Raw genomic sequence first — 7,500 nt, 5'->3', positions numbered from 1 at the left:
ACAACTAGGTGGGGTAGTCACAACTGGTGTGGTGAGAAATAATAAAAATAGTAAAACTAATCTTTTTAAGTTGACCTACAGAGTTAGTCAGGGTAGTGATAATTGCTGTGTCTTTTAAGTATATTAGCTATAAGGTTTCCAGTTCTGCCTAATGAAAGAACTGGTGGTGGCAGTGATACCAATTAATCGTAACCGTTAATATTTACAGATAAATATAATTTGTTTACGACAGTGGTGACGGCGGTGGTGCTAGTCACCGGTTTTCCACGTTACTTTTCGTTCTTTTATGTGCTTAACCTCCAGTTTTTTGTTACAGCCAGGGGTTCCCCGAGACGCTGTGTTCTAATTTCATATATTGTACTCTTTTTGTAGTTTTACTAGCTATTATCAATTAGATTTCTATTACTTTTTTGCTTTGTATTGCGATATAGTGTTCATGCTACTTAAATTGTATGTCTATTTTCTTGACATAGTTTTGCGAGCTGGTTGCTCTATGTTTAAGATTATTTCGTAACATTCCCAATATCCCCCCCCCCTTTTTGAGCTACAGAGTGTGGCTCGGAGGTTGTTTACCGTCCGACGCTGCTGACCTCTGACCGCGTAAGCGTTTCGTCAGCGGTCACTGGGCGAGCGGGCTGCACCACACCTTGGGAGAGACGCCGGGTGGGTGCCTGGCTCGGGTGACGGGTGTCTGACTCGGGTGACGGGTGACAGGTGACGGGTGACGGGTGTTTGGGGATTCGGGGCAACGATAGTGGAGTGACTATTGACGTCATAGCGGACTGCTTGGGTTGAGTCACGGGGTTCCGTGAGACGGTGCGGCTGGGCAGGGATCACTGTGACATCACAGGCGGGATGCGGGCGCGCGGAGTGTGCCACTAGGGAAGCGTAGTGTTGCCGTTTGTACCTCGGGATTTTGTTTTGTGTTATTTTTCTTGTTTTAGTTTTGGTAGTTTTGCTCATGGATGAGGGTCGGACGCGGGACGTTTTGAGGAAAGCGGTTGAGGATTTGATTGTTTTTTTTGTGTGTGTGTGTTTCCCACCGGGACTCGCTCTGCAACAGGGAGGGTATCGTCTTTGGAAGGGCGTGTGCCCGCTGCTATAGACGATATGTCGCGTCATTAGGGAAGATAGACATAGTTCTGGTGAGTGATTTACCAGGGATTTTAGAGAATCTTGTCTGTGTACTCTTAGAGGGCTCGGGTGCTGAGACTGTTAGGTCTAGTGCTATAGACTTTATCAGACAGTGGGCGTGGAGTCTAGGGGGGCACAGGAAGCGGTCGCGGTCCTGACCGGACACCTTCTGACCCTGAGGCCACAGGAGACCCGCGAGTAACAAACTGGGTGAAACTCTCTGTACCGGCGTCTAGTAAGGTCAGAGGTCATTACCCCCACCCTGTTCCTGTCATCTTGCCTTGGATTACCTGTCATCTTGCCTTGGATTACTTAACTCCGTATTATCCAAGCGCTTATCTACTTCTTGAAGCCAGGCCTGGAGCTCAAGCAAAGTCCCGGTAAGTCGTGTCCTCTCTACCTGTATAGGTATGATCTGCACAGAGGAAGCGTAGAGGACCTGGCCCTCCGGAATGAAAACCAGCTCGGTGCTTGCCAAAGAATCCTCTGACTCCATCCGGGCCCCCACTCCCAAAATGATCTGAAAAGTATCCCAACATGAGAACTACATCGCAGAAAATAAGACTACCATTCCTCCTGATCCTCAGAGCTAATAGGGTCATGAATTGGATATGCCCTGTTTACATTTCCCCCCTGACCTAAGCAAAAGGATGATTCCAACTTTAGCCTATTCACGTGAATCTTACATTCTTTCCAATCCAACAGCCTTCGTATCTTATATACCACCTCATTTACTCTATCTATCACTCGATAAGGCCCAGTAAATAATGGCTGTACCTTTTTACTTAGCCCAGGCTTTGGGACCGCCTGAACAAATACTCGGTCGCCCTCTACTATGGGACGGATTCTTGCCCGAGGTCTATCTCGTGGCCTTCTCTTTATCTCCTCCTCGATGTGATACTGGCAGCGCTTGAAATCTTTACTATCACTCGAAGTTCCTGAGAATAAGGTTGAGATATCTGGTGAACCGTCAGGGTTAGGCGAGGCTCAGGGATCAGGTATTTTGGAGTCTAAGGTTTTGCCTGAAGGTACTTGTAGGACAGACCTGTCCAATATGGCTGGGGGAGTTTCACGGGATGACTTGATGATCCTAGTAGACCAGAGAAAGAAAAACCCGATAAATGACATAAAGAATAAGTTACCATTTTTCGAGGGTTGCGATACCATAGACAAGGAGGCCTCTCAGAATTTAGAGTGGTGGCTGTCTATGGTAGAAGACTTGACCACAGGGGAGCAGTGGGACGACTCCGGCAGGATAAATTTAGCCCTGGAATAGCTGCGGGGAGAGCCGTTGAGCACTTGGAAGTTCTGCTTGAAAACTTTACTACCCATCACTCGGTTCCTGAGAATAATTCTCTAAATTATACCAGGGGGCCGCCCCCACTGCAAATAGCATATATGGCCATTTTGGATCACGGTGTTTCAAAGCAAAAAACGGAGAATCCCTAATTATCCGATGGTATGCGGTGTTGTATGCCAATGTGGCCACATGCAACATCACATTCCAGTTATTCGGATTGTCCCAAACTAGGGTCCTCAGAATTTTAGTTAAGGCACCATTTACTCTTTCTACTTGGCCATTTGAACTAGGATGATATGGAGTTATCACATGCCTACCCACTTGTACCTGTGTACACAACTCCCTAAACAACTCATTTACAAACTCACGACCCCCATCCGTTACAATGTGTCTTGGAGCTCCCTCATTTATCACTACCGTCTCGATGAATGCTCTTGCTATCTCCTGTGCCTCCTTTGTTTTTATAGGGGCCGCATAAAGGTCAAAGCATCCACCACCGTGAGAATATACTTAAACCCCTCTGCCACGGATAAAGGATCCACTAAAGCCATGTGAACCCTCTGAAAAGGTTCAGTGACCTCTGGATAACTTAGTAAAGGTGCTGGAACCTCCCGTGCCGGTTTACAACGTATGCACGTTTCACACTTTCTATAAAATTTTCGCACTGCTTCTTTCATGCCTTTGAAGAATGCAAACTTTTCTAGCCTCACCAGGGTAACAGTCATCCCTCCATGACCTGAGATAGGGAGACTGTGTGTCAACCGCAACGCAACCTCCTGGAAGTCCTGTGGGACCACTACCCCAAAAATCCTAACCCCATATACATTTGTATGGACGTAATACAACAGCCCATCTGGCCGAACCTGATACCTGTCTATGCTTCCTGGAAGGCGTCTACTAAATCCCTCAGGCAAGGCTACCCCTTCTACTAAGTGGCATTTTACCACACCCCAGAAAGGATCTTCTGCCTGAGACCTCCTTAAGTCATCGACAGACCATACCTTAATTACTTCAGGGACCTCTACTCCTCTACTAGAGGACATCTAGTATCAGCAGGTTGTTCTACTGCCCCTCTGGCCTGTTGTTTGCTCCTAGTAACGGCACCTACTCCTAAATCATCAATTAGATGATCAGCCTCCCTAATACGAGATAGTGCATCAGCTACAACATTGTCCTTCCCTGGTATATGGTCAACCTGAATATCAAAATCAGCTATGGCCATCTGCCACCTAGCCACCCGGTCTGATCCCACCTTACTTGTGAATAAATGTCGCAAAGGCCGATGGTCCGAATGGACCTCCACCGGATAACCTTGGAGATAAGTACGATTTACCCGTAGCCCAAAAACAATGGCTAATGCCTCACGCTCTATTGTGCTATAATTCAGTTCTGGTCCCTTCAATGCCCGACTGAAATATGACAAAGGCCGTAATACCCCGGCATCGTCCCTTTGGTGAAGGACCCCTCCAATGGCAAACTTACTAGCATCCGTGGCTAGTATAAAGTTCCGAGTAAAATCCGGGAAGTTCAGTACAATATCTTCACTTAGAGCTCCCTTCAAAAGCTCAAAAGCCTCCTTTGCCTTAGAACTCAATTCTAATTTACTCTTATTATCTACCGAGCAAAGCCCTCTAGTTAAATCTACTAATGGTTTTGCTAAGTCTGCAAATCCCTTAATGAACTTTCGATAGTAATTTGCAGCACCCAAAAATGCCTGCAATTCCCGCATAGTAACTGGAAGGGGATAATCTTTCATCGCCCTAACCTTCTGTGACTAAGGTTTTACCCCATCTGCTGAGATAATATGGCCAAAATAATCTACCTTGGACTTGAAGAATACACACTTTGACAGCTTCAGTGCGAGATTGGCCTCTTGTAGCCGTAACAAGACTGCCCTTAAATTATCACAGTGTTCTTCCCACGAATCTCCAAGGACAACAATGTCATCCAAGTACATAAACCCAACCTCCCCTACTAATCTGGTGAGAACCTGGTTTATGATACGCTGGAACGATACAGGAGCATCCTTTAGTCCGAAAGGTAACTCATTGAAATGATTGTGCCCCTCCGGAGTCGAGAAAGCTGTAAGTTCCATACTTCGTGATGTCAGAGGGATCTGATGATAGCCTTGACGAAGGTCAAGACAAGAAAAAATTCTACCTCGACCCATTCGCTGTATCTATGTGAGGCAGTGAATGCCTATCATCCTGAATTACTTCATTCAATAATCTAAAATCCAAACACAGTCTTAGACTCCCATCTTTCTTCTTGACAGGTACTAACGGACTGTTATAAGGGGATCGCGAAATCGAAATAACCCCTTGTGCCATCATATCCTCGATTTGGCGCCTAATCTCTTCCCTATACTTTAAAGGAATTGGATATGACTTCTTATAGATAGGTGGTCCTTCTGCCCTTATCTCATGGAAAAACTGATCAGAGATCATCAATGGTTTGTCATCCAGAGAAAATGCCCTTGGAAATTCCCGAACTATCCCTGACAACATGTCATGTTCCTTTGAACCCCTTGCGAACCAGCCGTCTACCTCCTATAGCAACCTAACTACCCTGTTTCCTGTAGTACTTATGCTAGCACTGACAGCTCCTATCGCAACCATGTCCTCGTCAAGCTGACGTTTTTGCAGCTTGACGACGTCCCCTATGCAGACCGTTGACTCTACCTCAACAGGAAAATCCTCCTCCGCTGCATATGGAATCCTGAACCAGAGACGATTCCCGGATCGTCGCATCCCGACTACCCCTTCCGAAAGTCTTAAGCCAGCCAACTCCCATGGTATAAATAACATTGAACTTATCCTCCCAGGAACCTTTCCATCCCCTCTGAGTTCTAAATCTAATACTCCGTACGAATGTGCATCTAAAATCTGGCTCTCTCCTAATGTGGCTACCCCACTATAAGCTATACTGTTATCTACAGTATCCTCCTCCTCATTTAAGAGTACCTTCTGATCTGCTCCCGTTGCTCCCCCAGGAGCCGACATGCCAGGCGTCCCCGTAGTCGGTCTCCCTGAACTGGATGTGGGGCGCCTTCCACAACCATTTAACATGGTAGCAAATGAGCCCGCTTCTGAAGGACTCCACACCACATCCACCTGTTGACCCTCAATCGACAGGTGTATGTATGATGAGGTGGATGGTTAACAAATACTACCTGATGCTTTCGAATAAAATCACATCCTAATAGCAAATTTCCTGGCAGATTCCATGATTCTGCCACTAAAAACGAGTGCCTATCCTTTACTGGTCCGAACTCCAGTGGAATATCGACCTCCCCTCTCTGGCCTATGTCAGTGACACCACCCCACCTGACCCTGAGACTGGAATCCTTTACCTCGATATTCCTTCCATGTAAAAAAGCACTACTTACTAATGAACATTCTCCTGTCATATCAAACACGACCTTTGTTAGTTCACCCAAAACAACTAAATCAAAAAGAAGTAACCCTGCACCAAAAGACTGTACGGTTATTACCCCCTCCCTCCCTGAAGAGGGACTTGATCCTGGAGCCAACGTCCCCTCACCCTTACCGTGAGAACCTGGCCCACCATCTGCAGGGAAAACATCTATGCGCTCCCCTTCCCCTCGTCATTTTTTTATTACGGAGGCGGAGCAACTTAGCCACCCTTTTTCTGAAGCCTCACTGGACAGTGTATTTTCATGTGACCTGGCCGTTGACAGTAGAAACACATCATACTTTCTGGCCTCCTCTCCCTTGCACCTGCGACCGGCGACGCCCCCCGGAATGACACTGGCCCCTCCTGAGTGTGACCCTCCACGCAATTCGCGCAAGTGATCCTGAAATACTGTACATAACAACACTGTGGCCAAAAGAACAAAAAATACACTTTATCTGGGGCGGGGATCCTCTACCGACACCTCTCCCCCTGATCGACCAAATGAACGCAGAACAGTCGTTCATTGAATGACCTTCCTTACTGCAATATAGGCAAGCAGGAGCACCAGTACTCTACCGTACCTCTCCCCTGCCCATACTAGAAGGTCCCCTACTAGGACCCATCTTTCCCTGGGGAGGTAAAGGGGTCGTCAGGCCCTTCGCCTGCTTCCCAGTCTTCATCTCTCCTCTTGCAAGACCTTGCTCCGGCACCCTAGGTGACGTAGCATCCGCAACCGACCGAGTGCCAGCCGAGCCTACTAACTCCGGATTGTCAGACGTCCATGAGTTGTAGAAATCTAACAGTGTAATCGGGGAGACAATATCATCCAATGTATGCTTCTGGATGAAGGAAGCAGGCAGATCTTTCGCTAACAACAATCCAAACGCGCCCATAATGATAAGCTCCAACTCTTTGTTGAGGCCCACCAACTCCCAGGCAACTTGGTACAGACGGTTGAAAAAAGCTGTAACCGGCTCCCCATCCTTCCGCTTGATATCACATAACCTGACCACTAGCGTACTCAGACTTGGTTTAGCAGCATGGACCCTAAGGAGCTGCTCCTTTAAAGAAGCCCAAACATCCTTGATATTTGCAGCCCTCCAGAACTTCCAAGTGCTCAACGGCTCTCCCCGCAGCCGTTCCAGGGCTAAATTTATCCTGCCAGAGTCGTCCCACTGCTCCCCTGTGGTCAAGTCTTCTACCATAGACAGCCACCACTCTAAATTCTGAGAGGCCTCCTTGTCTATGGTATCGCAACCCTCGATACTTTTCAGATCATTTTGGGAGTGGGGGCCCGGATGGAGTCAGAGGATTCTTTGGCAAGCACCAGGCTGGTTTTCATTCCGGAGGGACAGGTCCTCTACGCTTCCTCTGTGCAGATCATACCTATACAGGTAGAGAGGACACGACTTACCGGGCCTTTGCTTGAGCTCCAGGCCTGGCTTCAAGAAGTAGATAAGCACTTGGATAAGTAATCCAAGGCAAGATGATAGGAACAGGGTGGGGGTAATGACCTCTGACCTTGGGACACCTATAATAGATGGGATAAAGACTATGGTTCGACAGATGTCGGATGAAATTGACCATCAGACGTCGGTGATCCGAGACTTTTTCTTGACGATGGGGATCAAGACAGCGACGTTCCATTA

The 7,500-nt window shown here is 47.4% G+C and overlaps 1 long non-coding RNA gene across 1 annotated transcript in view; it reads left to right on the top strand.

Moving 5' to 3' along the window:
• The window catches only part of LOC138863202 (uncharacterized), a 9,572-nt gene that overhangs the window by 296 nt on the left and 1,776 nt on the right, over window positions 1–7,500 (top strand). Inside the window, exon 2 of the long non-coding RNA XR_011398842.1 lies at window positions 7,126–7,500. This exon is cut by the window's right edge and continues 1,776 nt beyond it. This is a non-coding gene — a long non-coding RNA (uncharacterized lncRNA). The remainder of the gene's footprint in view (window positions 1–7,125) is intronic.

Source organism: Penaeus vannamei, chromosome 11 (genome assembly GCF_042767895.1).
Source record: "Penaeus vannamei isolate JL-2024 chromosome 11, ASM4276789v1, whole genome shotgun sequence".
In the NCBI taxonomy this organism is placed as follows: Eukaryota; Metazoa; Arthropoda; class Malacostraca; order Decapoda; family Penaeidae; genus Penaeus; species Penaeus vannamei.
Note: the sequence above shows the minus strand (reverse complement) of the source record. Positions and strands in the feature narration are given on the sequence as shown.